We start from the raw sequence: 19,384 nt of genomic DNA on the forward strand, positions 1-19,384 counted from the left end.
AAATAATCGAGACTCAATATGATTATTAGATATTTAGAAGAGAAATATTTTAAAAAAATTAAAACAACATTAAGTTGTGGACCCTTAATTGGTAGAAACCAAAGCCATTAGACTATTCATCACCATGAGTAAAAGGCTAACTTGTCAATACATATAGAAATTTATTTGAAGAAATAAAATGGCATTTTTCTTCAAATAAAAATCATTCTTATTTGTGGTATTTATAACCTGAAGGCCTTATTGTCACCCAGGTATTTATAAAAAAATGCTTTTTGGTTCATTGAATGTTGTAAATAACTCTGTTTTCGTCTACTTATCTGATAAGGATGCATTATTATCAAGCAACTTTCTTAGGGAAGGTATGAAGATCTATATTCTAAGTGCTATTGACTTCTCTTTCAACATTTGCATGAGAGGACCATTATAAGGTTGGTGTAACACCCGAAACTCGGCCTGGATGTTATGGACGAATTTGGCGATGTCACATGATAGTGCTTTTGAAATTGTATCGTTGCTATCACCTCATTTCCCATTTTAAAACACTATATTATCTTAACACTGGGTTTCAAACTGAGTCACCTATTTAGTTTATCATCATCAAAACGTTAACCTACGCGGAAGCTTTCGAAACTGTTGAGTGGTCATGAATATTTTGATAAAAAGTTTGTTTACTTTGAAAACCTGAGTCTTCCTCTTACTAGTAGTAAAACCATAAAATGTTGCAAAATCCAAATTTAAACAAAAACCCGTAATGACTATAATTACATCAAATTTCCCCAAATAAAACTTAAAACCATGATAAGCATAAAACCGTAAATTTATCGTGAGGCAGAAGCAGTGGTCACTGTCAAGTCCTCCGCTGCACTGATCCGTCTAATGCTGGGGATTACCTGAACATATTAAATAGAAAAAGGTGAGTTGCTGAAAATTCAGTGTGTAATCCCCACAGAAAAATGTACACACAGCACAATATCCGAAATCAGTTATATATTTACATATAGTTCGGGCTTAAGCCCTTTATAGAATCGGTGTGGACCTTAGCCCACTTAGATACAGAATCAGATACGAATTAGGGCCTTAACCCATCTTAGATATAACATGTAAAATAGTATAGAATAATAGAGTCTTACCCACCAGCCTCTACACATCAACTTCGTCCAACCCTGCACACCATGTGGGGATAAGATCGACCCACCCATCCCTACACACCATGCTGTACCGAATACGGCACATAATCAGATAATTGCAGCTGAGCTGCCAGATATCAGGCTTAAGAACCTTTCAGAATACTTCCTCCAAAACATCAGCCTAACTCCGATGCAATGCAACATACAAATATGACATGCTAATTTGCAATTTATCAAATCATACAATCAATTCAGATATCACAGTTCATACTCAGTACCGAGATCAGACAGTCAGAATACTCGTTTAGGGTCTAAGTAATACTTACCGACCCTACAGTAGGTCTATAGTCGACTTGGGCGACCCGTGCAACCTTATAGATCATTTCAGAAAAATGGGCTTACACGCCAATGTGGCCTGGGCGTGTGGGCCAACACGACCCAATTTGGCCTTGGCCGTGTGGATCACATGGCCTGGCCCAGAATCCCACACACCCGTGTGGTTCGCCCGTGTGGCCTCACCCTGCCATCACACGACCGTGTCCTTCGCGCACGGCCTGGCCTCATCGTTCACACAGCCTGGCCTCATCATTCACATGGCTTACCATACGGGCAACCACACACTCGTGTGGAGTCGACATAATCATTTTTTGACTTTCGCTGTTTCTCATTTTCTGTGTTCTCAGGTACACACCTGGTTTGTATTTGCACTTTTTGTAACCCCGAGACTGCCGATACCTATAATCAAGATATTCAACCTTTAGAAATTCTAAAACCAGTCTCCAACAATAAATCCCCAAAACAAAGGATCAACTTACCGCTTCAAAATGATCACCACTTCGAATTAACTCGACGAAACGTTGATTCCAGCCTCCTAAATGACTCCTAAACAGTAGTAAAACACCAATTAATCACTTAATTAGAGCAGCGTTCCATAACAATAAACAGACACTTACCAAAGATTACCACGTCTAAGAGTCGCCAAAGCTGGCTATTATGAAAATAAAACAGACAAGAGGAAAGCAAGGGAAATTTTGGCAGCAACAAAAATAGAAGAAGGGAAATCGATAGCAAAAGAGGGAAAAGGGAGGAGGCTAACTGAAATTTACCGAAAAAGAAAGCATAATGCCAGCAAAACTAATAACCCCTTAATCCACATCCCTTAATTCTCTCCACTAACCCTTCAACTTAGACTTCCGGTAAAACATAAACTCTTAGCCTAAATTCGCAGTAAAAAATAATCCCCTTGCCACTATAGAGATTCGAAAATAAGACCTCCAACTTAACAACACACACCTTAACCACCAGACCAGCAGGCCCATTCTAACATATATTACAAACAATAAAATATAAGCCTAATGGACCAAGTTCAGGATTTATTCATTAAAATACCAAAATTTACCCAAGTTATGGCTTGAACTTGGGACCTCACACACGCACCTAGAACACTTAACAACCACTGAAGTAGATACACAATTGTGTCAAATTAATACAGATACATATATAGGTATGTTGGGGTGTTACAGTTGGCTCCAGAAATCTGAGTATATCTTTAGAATCTCTCAGTAGTGATGTAATTTTGAAGTCGTGCATTTACAGAGTATTTCTATTTTATAATAGTGAGCTTGAAGAATTGTTAATTTTTCTATTAGGCAATAATTTGAGACTCAGCTGGATTATTGTTGGTGTAAGTATAATTGTGATATTTCTAAGTGATATTATGTTGTTAAAACTTTCATGTTAGTTGAAAAATCAGTTTGGCCTAGATTTCAGGTTTGGTTTCTATTTTAGGTGTCTTAAGCTTTATAGAGGAAACCTTTAGATTATTGGGTTTGAAGAATAATGGTGTCGATATAGATGTAGTGAAAGTGAACAAATATGCGGCTCACCATTTTTGTCCCACAATCTTGCTTTTTTAGAGCTTTGTTTGCAATAGCGAGCATTTGTCAACTCAACTTATATTAAGAAAGAATTTGCTCAGCCTTAGTGTTTGGGTAAACCTTTTGTATGTATATACATATATTCAAGCACACTATTCTTTGACATTCTTCTAAGGGGATATAATCTTCTTAATTTCTTTAAAGATTTCAGTAAAGTTAATTTCTTTTAGTCGTTTTAAGGTTGAAATGTGAGTGTTTTCTACAGTTTAGATCTTAAATTTATTTTAAAAAGTTTTGATTTCAAACTCTTTTTCATTTCGAAAAATTGAAAATAAACAATTTATTAAACTGAGTTTGTTGCTTTCTTCTATAAATGCTATATGAAATTGACAAATGATTATTATAATATATACCGTGTTTATTTTGTCCTTACTCCTTTTTCCAGAAGCAGTAGAATAATTGGACTTTGAGTTGCTTGTGGAATTGTAGTGAATTTCATCGAGTGATATAGGCTTTGTTAGTATTTTTTTAGGGTATTATAATTTGTGGTTATATTTAGTTTATTTTTTGCAGCACCTGAAGTGTTGAATAAATGTAGTTCCTGACCCGCCTTGTATAGGTGAAGCAAATAAATGATGTTATGTTCTAGACTGTTTTTAGTTACAAAATATTTATTTCTTTTTTATCTATCTTTTGAGCCACAACATCAGTAGAAAAATACGTTGGTCTTTGATTTTAAAGCTCACTTCGGATTATTGTACCTTCTTTAGATTAATTTGATCTCTAATGTTTGCTCCTTAATTTTTGAAATCATGTTACAGTTAGATGTCCTTGAACATCACAACTCATGGAACTTTTTAGAGATAGCTTTGCTTGGTTGCTTCTGTACAATACATAACCATGGGTTTGAGGTGATTTTTTCATTCTCAGTAATTATGCAACACACCCCTTGTCCTCCTGTTGGGTTCAGCATCTTGAAAGATAGTCTAAACAAATCTGCCCTCTTGTTAGTATATGTATCCCCGAACACATCCTTCTACTATGATAATCCTTCTTATAGATAATGATAACATCACTCCTTAGTGGAATTGGGCAGAAATTTTTATCAATATATCGATCATGTGGAACCTACATCTCTTTGCTGATTATTCTTCTACAGTTTTCATAGAGACACCCAACTATATATCATTTGGATACATCTTCCTTCTTCTTGTTTAGATTATCGGAAGACAACTTGGTGAAAGACCAAAAAGGCACTTAGGGTTTCATGTATAGACACTTTCAGTTAACAATTGGTGTCGCAACTCTAAAACAGCTCACAGACCTATGCTCCTGACTGATATTGTAAAGGCTCGCTGATTTAAGATTATAGCTTCAAAAATAGCTCGCGGACCTATGCTCTCAGCTGATATTGTAAAGGCTCGTTGATTTAAGATTGCAACCTCCAAAATAGCTCGTGGACCTACACTTCCAGTTGATATTGTAAAGGCTTGTTGATATAAGGTAACAGCCTCGAAAATAGCTCGCTAACCTACGCTCCTAGTTGATATTGTAAATGCTCATTGATTTAAGATCGTAGCCTCTGAAATAGCTCGCAGACCTACGTTCCTAGCTAATGATTAAACATTAGTTGAGTTGAGCTCGTAACCTCTAATTATTTGGGCTCACTGATTTAAGATCGCAACCTCCAATTATTTGAGTTAGCTGATTGAATATCGCAACTCCACACAGCTCACTGATTTAAGATTGCAAGTTGATATCGAACAGTTCTCTCTGAATCCACTGAGTCATAAAAATTTTTCTTTTGAGAAATATAGTTTGCAATATTCTGTAATAAAAATTCTTGACTCATGTGTCACACTATCAACCAATAAAACTTGCTCAATAAAGCTTCGAGTTAAAACCCATATAGTAAGCCTCAAATTACACACACTTCACAAATGTCAGATTGTTTGGAAAGATTCACTTTATAACTCTTCTTTGACCAGGTGGGAGACAAATTGTTATGTAATTATAATTAAAATGAACCGACTCGAGATTTGACTCAAGTTCGACCCGGTATAATAAAAAGTGACAAACGTCCTAAAGGGGGCTTCTTCTGCTACTACTATTACTTTTTCTTCTTCTTTTTCTTTTGTATATTCATCTAGACCAGAACACCATCCTCTCTCATTCTTGATCTCTATCTTGAATTTTGTTGATACCTTATATCAATAAGACTAAACCTCTTTTTGTACTTAAAGAGCTCGTTAGTAAGAAATTATGTTATGTTTTTATTTAGTTTTCATCTTTATCACTTATGTAATAAAATAAGAAATTTAGGCATTTTATATAACATTGTAGGCCGGCCAAAGTTGGCCTACAGGTAGACTAATATGTTTGGTGAGCATGCATGACATCACTTGAGGGTAGAAAGACAGTGAACTGCTCCTGATGTTTCAATACGGAGCTGGGATGTAGCAACATAGTAAGCAGAATACCCAAGGAGCAATCTCCCAAGATGTCGTGACATAGGCTAGAGCGTTTCATGACACATCCCTGAAGACATGCCCAAAAAAGTATATTGCCATCAGTGTCACGACACAGACCATAGGATGTCGCGACATCAAAGCGACGTCGCCACTTAATGAAGCAAAGGAGTTTTCGTCCGCACAACGTATGTTAAGGAAGATTAGTCTGTTGTTTTAGGTCAAGGATGAGCTGCTAACCCTAGGCCTATGAGTACGATTGCTCAGAACAATTTAAAAGACCTTTTGCCTCCCGTTTAATTTCACTTTCATTCTTAGTTTAGGTTTTTACTTGTAGTTTTTTTTATTTCTTTTATGGTTTTGTTCTTCGGGAGATTCGGATTGTAAATTCTTCATATTTGCTATGGATTGCTGTTACGCTTCAATATATATAAGAATCTTTCTCATCTTTACCTTTGATTTTGCAAATGTCTATATTTCAATTCAAATCTATTGTATGAGTTAGATCCACAACTAATTAGTTAGGGAGATTAACGAGTGGATATGAGAGTAGTTGATGCCTATGTAGGGTTTCTTAACGGATCATTTAGTTGGGAAAGGAAGAACTTAAACCTTAGGATTGACGACCCTAGGAAGCCATGTAGGTAGAAATTGACCCAAAATGAGTATGGTCTACCATGAAAACCTTACCCTAACCTGGTTTGACTTGTGACATCAAGAGATAAGTAGTGCTTGCCAACTTATTAGGTTAGTGTAGGGCTGAGAAGCCCTGCTAGGTTAATGACTAGTTAATTGGATAAAACTCAAAATAAGAGTTAACTATGAACACTGAAACGAGTTAGTCTTCTGCTTTTAGATCTAATAAATTTATAATTTTTTTTGTTGTTGTTTTATTTCTTCTTTAAAATTCCTTTTTCTTATCAAGTTATGGATTGCCGTAATATAATTTGGTTAGAGTACTAGTTAGACCTGTTAGCGTAGGAATTAGCTTTAGTTTAATTAGGCCTCCTTTGAGTATGATCCGCGAAATAATTTCAGTATTTCGTTGTACAAATTATATTACAACCTGATCTGTATACTTGTGGACACTATCTAAATTCCTTTATTTTATAGTATTATTCTCACTTCCAAACATTAATACATCGAGAAGTGGTCATGTCTATCTTTATTTCTTTTTTTTACACTTGCATTTTGTTTAATTACAACTTAACGTATATCTAAACAATATTTGTGAGACAAAATTCAATGAACTTTTAAATGTTACTACAAATATACATATAAAAGAAAAGTACAATTACTTCGGTCAAAGTAATATATTAAATGCAAAAAACTTTTATGAAATATATTAAATAGATATAACCATTAATTGTCTATAGAACTCAATTAAACTAATTTTAACTTTATTGATTTAGTTTCACCGAAAAAAATTATTTTTTGAAGTAAATATCTTTTATATTTATTTTAGTATTTATGAAAATTAATATTTTAGACTTTCAATAATATTACCTAGTTTATAGAGATAATTAAATTTTGTAATGAATTTATCATTTTAGGCATTTGTGGGCAAAAAGAAATTAAAAGCTTTGTTTTTCCATAGGTATGAAGCAAGCTAAAGAATCGTGAATTAAAAAGGCTACATGTGTTTGGTCAATGCTCAAAATCAACTTTTGACTTTTTTTTTATTAAAAATGTATATATATATAATCTTTATTGACCTTTACCGTTGTTTCACGCTCATGAATTTTTCACTTCTTAGTTCTTTTTCCCAATATACAAATATCTTTTTTTTCCTATCAGTTACTATAACCTTTAAAATGGGGTAAATCTATTACAAAATTTTTGGATAATCTCTACTATCATGCATGACTTAGTTTAGTGTAATTAGTGAAGTGATTGAGAAAATTACGAAAATATTTTTATATATTTTAAAATTATTATGAGAATATTTGTATTTTTTATTTTAATAAAATTAATAAAAAAATATAAATGTTAATATTTAAACCCATTTCATTAAAAAACAATAAAACCCCAACTTTTTCATTATAACCAAAGCTTTATTTGATTTGATTTGTACATTTTAATCTTAGTTAAGATTGCTTTAGCTTTGTTACCCGTTTTAGTTAAAAAGAAAAATACTTAAAAAAATCCATATCTATTTTACTCACTTTATTACCAACAAAATAATTCCTTTTAACCTATTTTTAATAATATTTATTAATTTTCACTTTTTTTTTGTAATAATTTTTATTACTTTTTATTCACATAGTGGGTGTATAAATTTCTCATTGATAATACTGTTGATTAAATTGACGTTACAAGTCAACTCGATACCAATTTAATATTGATGAGAGTTTATTTTTATTTTCTAAATTAAATTACCACTCTATCTATGATTCAATTGTTAAATAAATATTTTGTAACCATATTTCTAGTGTATAAATTTTCTTTCACCATCATGATAACATTTATGGAAAATTGACAATATGAACTAAACAGCAATTGGAATGAATTTAATACAGAAATCACATTTATTTACCTAATTAAATTTAGTTTTGCTCATACTTTAAATTAATTTGTTTTATTCTAATTTCATATATATTGTATATATGTTGTTATTATTATTAGTTTGAAATCATGCATTTCATTATTAATTGAATGTTATTTTTAAATGCACATTTATATTCTAAATATGTAATTTTCACACGTATACACGTGTAATAGAATTATTAATATTAATAATTTAATATATATTAAAAATTAAATTATTTCATTTACAAATACTACAAGTAATTAAATAATATTATATTAATATGCCTTAAAATACAAAATCTTGACATTTGGCAGTATCCCACATGCAAACGAAGTTAACAAATCATGAATTGATTAGAATTATATTATTCTAAGATGTCTTCTAATAGTTTCTAACTTTAAATGGGCTTCTACAACATATTTGGTCAAAAAGAGAGAGGGAAGTGAAAAATACTTAAAAATATGGTTTTATTTAAAATAAAACAATCTAGGTAAAAATTTAATATTTTTTCACTAATTAATTTATTATTAAATATTAAAAATAGATATTTAAAAAAAATCTCTAAGTACCAAAATACAAATCTTCTCATCAAATATCATCTTAAAATTCAATCCAAAATAATAATAATAATTCCTTGTATCCATTCTTGTTCCTATCCTTTGAAAAAGTGCCATAGTTAAATTGAAACAGTAAGGACGGTTGAATTGTGTTTTAAATTAAAGAGATGTATTATTTTTTGGCATCTGCTGCCTATATCTATCTCTAAATCTACACTACATTTAAAGTCTGGATTATGTTTGTGAGAAAATGTTAATATATTTTAGAGGTCCCTCTATTATTGGGATATGATCAAATTAGTCTCTCTACTATTCAAATAAGGCTAAATTTCATTTCCCCAACACAAAAAGAATAAGCCAACGCTATAAGAGTTTTCAAGTAGAGATGAGATGGTGCATTTGGCCGAAAATGACGAAGAAAAGCTCTTGACCGTTCTCATCACTGGAATTGTTCTTTGTAAAGCTTGCCCCCCCTCCCGCGCCATTTCCGTGATCTACAACCTCATGCTTCTGTTGAACCACTCTAGAATTTTTCTCCTCCTCCTCCTCCTTTTCTTCTTCTTCTTCTTTTTCTTTTATTGCCCAGCCTAGCTAGGGTTCTTAAATTGGGACCGTTTATACAATGGGATGACAGGTCAACTTTCCATTACATCTGTAATGGAAAATGGTTGTGGTGATTGATTTGTTATTAATCAAAAGTTTAGTGACTGAGTTGAAAGTTGAATGGTTGTTTTGTTATTGGAACCAAAGTTGAGTGACTGTGGGTGTAATTTACCCTTTAAAAAATATCATTCACTATTAACAGAGTCAATATTTTGAAAGTTTTTATGGTTTTGTAAATGAAAACTTTTATTTAGAATTGAACTGCAATTGGAAAAAAATAATATTCAAGACATTTTTTATATAGTGAATATTAACTCTGTTACAATTTAGACTTTTTATTGTATTTTTAATAGTATAGAGACTATATTGATCCATTTAATAATAGAGGAACTAATTTGATCCAGTCTCTATAATACAATGACCTCCTAAGTACTTTAGCAAAATAAAAAGTGCTAGTGTTATGAGTTGACTTTTTATATTTGTATCACGAGTTAATTAAACACCAATTTAATTCGAAAATTACTAAAAAGCTACTTTTATTATAAATTAAATTATATTATTGTGATGATACTTTAATCTTTATATATATAATCAATAAAAATCTACATAAATTTAAACTTAAGCAATATGCATTTTAAACTTTCTAACTTTACACTTCAACTAAAATTTTATTTTATTTTTTTCATAAATTTTTAATTAATATATTTTTATATAATTTATTATTTTTATAAAATAATAAATATTATCTTAAAAATGTTTTTTTATAAAAATATATAAAAATCAATTTAAGTCTAGAAACATATCCACACCTAAAGAGGTTTAAACTTAAAATACTGTACCTTTTAAAGCCTGAATATTAGCATATCAACTAAAGTTTGATTCGGTTTTTATATAAAAAAATTAGAAATATCATATGTTTGGACGATAATTCCCTCTCATGTTGGTTTTCCTTTTATGTTCTCTTTTTATCTTTTCACAAATTCTACCAATAAAATACGAACAATGTTATTTTATTTCAATTAATACGTGAAATTTAATAACTTTCTAGAAACCCACCTAAAGTTAAATAAAACTTTGCTCATTTTGACCAACAACATTCAGCATGCAATTAAATAAGATGGTCCCAAACTTTGAGCATGAATTTTTTTCCTTTTGTAGGTTTTATTTATTTATTTGAAAAGAAAAAGGGCAATGACAAAAGTTCTGTTTGTATGAATAGTTGAGTTGAATTTATTTGTACAAATATTATTAGAAAAAGTATATTCAACCTATTTAGATTTTGAAAGTTATATGGTAGTTGTCAAAGATAACCTCAGTTGTCAAAAAGTAGTCTAAATGTTAATTTGAGATTAAATCTTTGAGGCTCTCGAGATTAAAAAAACTGATTTATTAAGGACCAACAATTTTTAATATGTTCAAATAAAAACTTTTACAGGTCAAAGTGAAATAAAAAATCAAATTTTTACTTGCTTATTCAAAATTAGCCTAAAAGGTAAACATGAAACTTTGGATTGCAGCTATTCAAAATCCAACATTCTGACTCAAAATTATAGTTTGACTATGTTTTGTTTACAAATTTTACTTAGTCATGGGAATGTTTTCGTTGTCTTTGATGTTAGATGTTTATGGTCAATAATTTTGTAGCATATTTGACAAAACAATAATTTGGTTCGATTAAGATTTTAAAATGCTTCAATCGGTCCTTTTGATGAAGTCATAAGTTTATTGGATAAGAGTTGAGTTCTTTTCCATATCACCTTAGTTGAATGAAGAATTGATTAAGGGATTTTTATCAAAAGTTTTCAAGAGACTTTCCAAGAGAATTATTTGTTGTTTTAGAGGAGATTATCTTGTGATCTCAAGCCGATATTTGACAATATAAATAGGTGCCATTTTCCCTTGATGCTATACAACTTGAAGAGCCAAAAAATCTACAAAATCTCAAGTATCTTTCTTGGCTAGCCTTTGTTCTTTTCTAGTGTTGAGTTTTTTTAGTTTGTTTGGTTGATTGTTGTCAAAAACTCTTGAGTGGAGTTGAGAGTTGCATTTGATGTATGTTGAGTGAACTAGTACTCTTTATTGGGGTTACATGAACTTATCTTCTAAGAGGATTGTTAGACTTGTGTCTCAAATTCTTATTAAAATGAAATACAAGTGTTGTTTGATATTGATTTGAATAACGTGTTTCAACCTTACTGCATTACTTCTATTAGATGTTGATTAGAATAAGGTTTTCTAAACCTATAAATAGACGTAGTCTATACTCCTTATATTTATTCGAATTTGACATAGTAAATTTTCTTCTCTTCTACCCGTGGTTTTTACCCAAAAGGATTTCCACATAAAATTTGTGTGTTCTATTTTTCTTTCTTTTCTTCGCGATACATTGCCATTAGAGACAGATTGTTACGATTGTTTGATTTGGCAGTTGAGTAAGAATATATCTTGATCGAGGCACCGCAGATGTAGGACCGCTGTGTCTGAACTGTGTAAACAAAGACTGATTGTGTCGTTTCTTTTTTTCGTTTCTTATTTCCTCACATGTTCAATTTTCGTTCTATTTATTGTTGCAACGAACTTTAAATCTAGTTGAATTTATTATATTTGCAGTCTAATTTTGTTTCAACTAATAATAAATGCGGATTATGTCTTCCATTCTTCATATACGATTTTTGCTTATTAAGAATTCTCATCTTAACTTGGATGGAAGATATTAATTCTATGAGGATCTATAATTTTTCTATATGTATTATTTAGCACGTCATTTGTTATATATGTAACAACTCATTTTTCAGTGGTGTCGGAAATGGTGGTTTTAGAGTCCCGCTTTTCGATTACCGAGTCAGTAAATATTATTAATTAATATTTATGATTTTATTTTAGTATTATATTAAATTTTGATTTGATAAATTTATTAATTGAATAATAGTTAAGGTACAAGTGTTTTGACCTTGAAGTCAATGGTGTGAAAAATGAGATATCGGGACCTCGTTTATGTAAACCAAACTTGTAAATGTTTCTATTAAATATTTATGGAGTTATTATATAGATGAATTCAATTTTGGATAGGAAAATTTACCGAATTAGTGATTAATTATGGTACAAAGATTAAATCGTAAAAGTGATAAAAGTTAATCGATATAGATTTTTATTTGTTAGATGACTTATTTAGCAATTAATGTAACAACCGATTTTTTAGTGGTGTTAGAATTTATGGTTTCGGGACCACAAATTTGACAAGTGAGCTAATAAATATTATTATTTAATATTTATGGGTTAATTATAATAATATATTGAATTTTGGTTTAATAATTTTTGTAAATTGAACGAATAGTTAAGTACAAGTAGGTTTATAGTTTAGGTTGAGGCTAGACAACCAATTTTGGTGATGCAACAAGGCACCGTAAGGACAGGGATGCAACCGATGTGATTGTCGATACGTTTGTTATGCATTTTTACCTTACTTTACATTGATTGATTGTGATTCTACGCATTCTTACATATCTAGTATTATATCGGGTAATCTGAGGATTTTGGTTGAGTGACTAGTCCTTTAGGATAGTCTATTTGAATTAGTAAAATGTTTAGGAAGTGTCCACTTGAGGTTCAAGGGTTTGTATTCTCGGTTGATTTGATGGAGTTTCCATTTTGGGAGTTTGATTTTATAATGGGTATGGATTGGTTGGTGGAGCATTGGGTTGGATTAGATTGTCAATCTATGAGAGTGACATTTAAAGTTGGGGATGGTGAAGAGGTGGTGATGGTCAGTAAGCGTCGAGATTACCTTTCTAATGTGATCTTTGCTCTGGCAGCTGAAAAGTTGGTTCGTAAAGGATGTGATGTGTATTTGGTGCATGTGCATTATACGAGTATTGTAGGTTAGGTTATTGATGAGATTTGCACTGTTAAGGACTTTCCTGATGTCTTTATTGAGAAGTTTCCGAGTTTACCTCCGGATAGGGAGGTTGAGTTCAGAATTGAGGTTCTACCAAGGACAGTTCCGGTGTCTATCGCCCCATATCGAATGACATTGAAGGAGCTGAAGGAACTAAAATTGTAGCTTCAAGAACTTCTTGATAGGGGGTTCATTCAGCCTAGTGTATCCCCTCAGGGAGCACCAATTCTCTTTTTTAAAAATAAAAATGACTCTATCAGGATGTGTGTAGATTATCTTTAGTTAAACAATTTGACGGTAAAAAATAAGTACCAACTTTCGAGGATTGATGTCTTGTTTGATCAGTTTTGTGGGGTGTCTATGTTTTCGAAGATTGATCTTCATTCTGGATATTATCAATTGAAGGTTAAGGAGGCTGATGTACATAAGACTGCCTTCAGGACTTGTTATAGGCATTATGAATTCCTAGTCATGCCATTCAGTTTGACTAATGTTCCGGCTACGTTCATGGATCTTATGAATCAATTTTTTGAGCCATGTTTAAATCAGTTTATTGTCGTGTTTATCGAGGATATTTTGATATACTTTAAAATTGAGGATGAGCACAATGAGCATCTTAGAGTAGTTCTTCAGATTCTCCGTGAGTAGGAATTTTATTCCAAGTGAAGTAAATGTGAATTCTGGTTTAGTGAGGTTATGTTTCTGGGGTATGTGGTTTCTGTTAAGGGTATTCGCATGGACCATAAGAAGATAGAGGCTATTCTGGATTAAAAGTAGCCTAGAAATGTGACTGAGCTTCGGAGTTTCCTAAGTCTAGCAGGTTACTATCGGAGGTTTGTTGAAAGGTTCTCACTGATAGCAGCTCCTTTGACTAAGTTGCTACGTAAGAATAGTCCGTTGTTTGGGCTATTGAGCAATAATCAAGCTTTGAGAAGCTCAAATCAGTCTTGTCTCAGGAACCCATTTTGATTTAGCCCAAATTTGGGAATGAGTTTGTTGTGTATAGCAATGCATCTCATACCGATTTAGGCTGTGTCCTGATGTAAGAGGGTAAGGTGGTCGCGTATGCGTTTAGACAACTTAAGCAGCATAAGGGTAATTATTCGACGCATGACCTCGAGCTTGTTGTGGTTGTCTTTGCTCTTAAGATTTGGAGGCACTACCTATATGATGAGAGGTGCATTATCTACACTGATTATCAAAGCCTTAAGTACCTCTTCACCCAGAAAGAGTTAAATCTTAAGCAGTGTCATTGGGTCAAGCTGCTTAAGGATTATGATTGTTCGATAGAGTATCATCCTGATAAGGCTAATGTGGTGGTCGATGATCTTAGTCGAAGATCTATGTCAGAGTTGAGGGCAATATTTGCTTGTCTAAGTTTATTTGATGAGGTAGGATTCTAGTAGAGTTGCAAGTTAAGCCAAAATGGTTGGATGAGATTAATAGTAAGTAGCTTCTGGATGAGTTTCTAATTAGTCGAGTTTAGCAGATTGATGAGAGCAAGACTTCATATTTTGATTTTACTAGTGATGATATTTTGTGCTTCTGAGGACGGGTTTGTGTGCCTAATAATGTGGATTTTAGGCGAATTATCCTACGTGAAGAGTATAGTAGCTCTTATGCTATACATCCCGATGGTACTAAGTTGTATTGTGATTTCTGAGAATTTAACAAGTGGCCTAGGCTGAAACAAGAGATAATCTATTTTGTGTCCCATTGTCTCATATGCCAGCAAGTTAAGGCTGAGCACCAACTTCCTTCTGGATTACTTCAACCCGTTAATATCCCATTATGGAAATGGAAACGAGTAATTATAAATTTCGTTAGTGAGTTTCCTTTGGCACCTACTAAGAAGGATTCTATTTGGGTTATTGTGGATCGATTGACTAAGCCTGCTCACATCATTCCTGTTAGGACCGATTATTCCTTACAGAAGTTGGCAAAGCTCTATGTTTTTAAGATTGTTAGGCTTCAGGTAGTTCCAATATCGATTATTTTAGACTAAGATCCTTGGTTTACTTCTTGTTTTTGAAAGAAGTTATATGAGGCTTTGGGCATTCGATTGGATTTCAGTACGACATTTCATCCACAGACTGAGGGTCAGTTTGAGAGAGTAATTCAGACTTTGGAAATTATGATTCATAGCTGTGTTATGGATTTTTAAGGTAGTTGGAAGGAGATTCTGCTACTAGCTGAATTCACTTACGATAATTGTTTTTAATCTAGCATTCAGATGGCGACTTATGAACCTTTATATGGTCAAAAATGTCATACTCTACTTTGTTGGACTGAGTTGGGTAAGAGGAAGGTTACGGGTCCTGAGTTAGTGGTTGAGCCTAATGATAAGGTTCGTTTGATTTGGGATCAACTGAATACCGCTTCTGATAGACATAAGAAGTTTTATGCGGGCCTTAATAGGAGGGATATTGAGTTCAAGGTTTGGGACCATTTTTTTCTTAAAGTGTCTTAATGGAAGAAAGTTCTCAGATTTGGACGTAAGGGCAAATTAAGCCCTCGATTCATTGGGCTGTAATAGCCCGAATTAGGGCTTAGTCGGAACAGTGAAATTTGGGAAAATTATTTTTATTATTATCATGAAGTTATAGTATGATTATATTAGTGCATGAAAAATTTGGGGAGTTAATTTTAATGTTTGTGAGCCCGATTGCGAAAAAGGACTAAATCGCATAAAAGGAAAAAGTTACATTTTACTACCCAAATGTGTTAAATAGCTAGATGACTAAAATTGAGGGATTTTAAAGGGCAATTATACCCTTTTTAATTGTGTTGGCTGGCCATGAGATGAATTTTAAACAAATTGTCAAGGTTTAGGTAAGTGATGTCATGATTTGGTGAAAATAATGTCTAAAAGCCTAGCTATTATTTTTCTTTTTCTCCATACCTTCTCTCTACCGAAAACATCAGAAAATATGGAGGTTTGAAAGCTGAAAATTTGCAGCAACTTATTCCTCTCATAATGTAAGTGATATTGATGATTTTCTTGATGATTTTTAAATTTTTGGCATGCTTGTGTCATGGGCTTTCAAATGAGAGGACTATTTTGAAAAATGGTGATAAGTCTAGGGATTTAACATGAGAGATTTTATGTTTTTCTGAAATTTTATGGAAGAAAATGAATCTTAGAAGAGTTCTAAACAACTTTTGTGAAAGGTGTTAGCATAAAAACACCTAAATGGGCTATTTTGCATAAGTTGCAAAATAGGTGGCAAGTGTGTGAAATAGTGAGAATTTGGGGTTGCTATAAGAGTAAAAAGGGGTCAGCTAGGCCTAAGATAAGAGGAAATTCGATAAAAATCGAATTTCGTACATAAGGTAAAATAGTCAAATTGCCAAAGTCTAGGGGCAAAATAGTCATTTTACCAAAAATAATGAATTTATGATTGCCTAATTGTAATTAGTGATTAAATGAGTGCATTTTTGCTATTATAGATCAAGATTTACCAAATTCGAACCTAGACCGGGGGAAAGTGAAGCAAATCGACTAAACCGACTAGTCGAGTACATTTTGTAAACCGAGGTAAGTTGTATGTAAATAATAAAACTACATTGTTAATGTATGTATTCAAATTTTCATTGAATTGATATGATATGAATTGCTAGATTGTGAACTGAGAATGCATATTAATGATTGAGATAGTAGAAAGATCTAGTTGGGACCCTAGGAAATAAACCGAATATTCATGCCATAACATTCAGATTTCTTGTGTGCCAGTGTAAGACATGTCTGGGACATGCATCGGCCACATTATGAGTGCCAGTGTAAGACCATGTCTGGGACATGGCATCGGCATAGAGATGAGTGCCAGTGTAAGACATGTCTGGGACATGCATCTACCTCGACGATGATAGCCAGTGTAAGATATGTCTGGGACATGCATCGGCTAAGAGTTGTGCTAGTGTAAGACATGTTTGGGACATGCATCAGCACGTATATACGAGAGCTAGTATAAGACCATGTCTAGGACATGGCATCGGCCTCGACAGTGATAGCCAGTGTAAGACCATGTTTGGGACATGGCATCGACAACTTATCCCATGATTAAGGCTTATAGAATATCCGGTAGTATTCCGAAAGGCTCAACTTTAAAAGTTATGAAAGTGAGATAGTAAAGAAAGTATAATAATGCTGTATGTGGTATAGGTACCTATCTGGTATGCATGAGAATGAGCACAAAATAGAAAATGTGACTAGAGTAGACGGTAATGAGTAAGTCAAGCTTATACCTATCTTTGTGCTATGAGTATGATGACTAGAGGTGAAATTGTTGTTTTATATTTATTTATATGCAACTTATTAAGCTTTATGCTTACTCTATTTCCTTTCCATTTTCTTTCAGTGCGATTTATTTGCTTAAGGATCCCTTGGAGTCAGCGATATCGATCACACTATCAGCCGTAATACTTGGTATAGTTGGATTTATATTTTTGATTATGACATGTCTAGGGCTAGACCTTATTATTTTGTGTCTTTGAGAATTGAGCAAATGTGTTGGTCTAAAATAGATTCTACTCTTTACATTGAGCTTTGAATGAGGGCTTCTATTTTAAATCTATAAAAGATGCATCTTCATGGTTGAATGAATGTCTATTATACTTGTTTTGGTATTGGTTGATATTGACATGAAAATAGGTACACTAGGGTGGCAAAGAGGCTTGGTAGATAGCCTCATATTGTCCACACGGGTAGACACACAGGTGTGTGTCTAGGCCGTGTGTGATACACGGTCAGCGCCATGGGCGTGTGAGAAGGCCGTGCATCCCCTATACCTAGAAATTTCAACTCAGAATGCATGGTAAGGGTCACAAGGGCGTGTACCATGGTTGTGTGATGCTAACGTCAAAAATAGAATACCCATTTTTTGCACACGGGCTACGCCACAGGCGTGTTGTGGCTGTATGAAAGGACATGGGCAAAGGACATGTGCGTGTGTGTAACAGCCTAATTTTTAGTGGTGTCGGAACAGTGATTCGAGATCACTAAATCCGACAAATGAGTAGGAAATATTATTAATTTAGTGAGTATAAGTTAAATGTGAAGTTAGGAAAAATTTTGAAATAGTGAAATGTACAAAATATATATATTAAAATAATTAGAATTGAAAACGAGGTATCGAGACCTCGGGAATTTTAAATCGAGCCATAAATATTTTTATAAATATTTATGGAGTGTTAATAACTTAGAATTAAACTTTCGTCAAGAAATTTTAAAGCACTGATAGCTAATTGAACAAAAAGGACTAAATTGTATCAAATGCAAAATTGTAGGAAATGATTAAATAGCTTAAATGATAAAAGAAAGAGGGTTTAAAAGGCAAATAGACCCAAGGTCTATTTGGGCTGGACGACAAGAGCATTAAATCACCAAGAAAATAAGGGCAAAATTGGAAAATTGCAAAATTTACTTAATAAAGCTAGGATTAAAGTGGAATTATCTAGATTTCTCTTTATTTTTCTGCATTCTCATCAGCAAAAACACCATGGAAGAGTTCCCTTAAGCTGGTTTTTCATATTTTTACTGCAAGTAAGTTCAATTCTTGATTATCTCTTGAAATTTTTGTATTTTTGTGACTTTTACAACTAGGTCCATTTGTTGAATTCATTAATTCCTGATTCTATGAAAGAAATTGAAAGTTTCTATAAATATGTGCTGGAAGTATGTGATGATTTGATATAGAATTAGAGCTTTAAATTGTTTATATGCTGAGTTTATTGAAAGAATTGAATAGAAAGTGAATGTTTGGGACCTAAATTGTAAAAGAGTTTGAAGTTAGAGTTTTATGTGGAAATTCTGAATTTCAATAGTTATGAAATAACTTATAATGTCTAGGAAAAGTATTAATTGAGAAAATTAGTTTAATTGAGGGGTTAATTAAGTAAGGACTGAATTGTATGAACTGTGAAATTTGGGGCAAAATGAAAATCAACATTTTGCACTAAAACAGTTTTGGACAGCAGCAATAGTTTAACTTTGAAAAATCTCCAAAAATTGTATAAATCTAATTAGAGGATGAATAAATATGAAATTAAATATTATTGAGTCTAGTTTCTTCTAGAAGAAACGGTGTAAGCAATGGAATTGTAAATCATGAGATATAATAAGTTTTGTGAGACAATGTCAGAATGATTTCGGGTTCCCCTGTTCTGACTTTGGAAAATAATAAAAAATTGGAGAAAAATAATTAAGGGATTAAATTTATATGTTTAAAATCCTTAAAGAGTCCATTTTCAATAGAAATAAGCGGGAACATCATCCAAATCTCGTACGATGAGATAATTAATTCTTAGTGAAGAAAGGTCGGAACTGTC

The sequence above is a fragment of the Gossypium hirsutum genome, chromosome A10 (genome assembly GCF_007990345.1).
Source record: "Gossypium hirsutum isolate 1008001.06 chromosome A10, Gossypium_hirsutum_v2.1, whole genome shotgun sequence".
NCBI classification, from domain to species: Eukaryota; Viridiplantae; Streptophyta; class Magnoliopsida; order Malvales; family Malvaceae; genus Gossypium; species Gossypium hirsutum.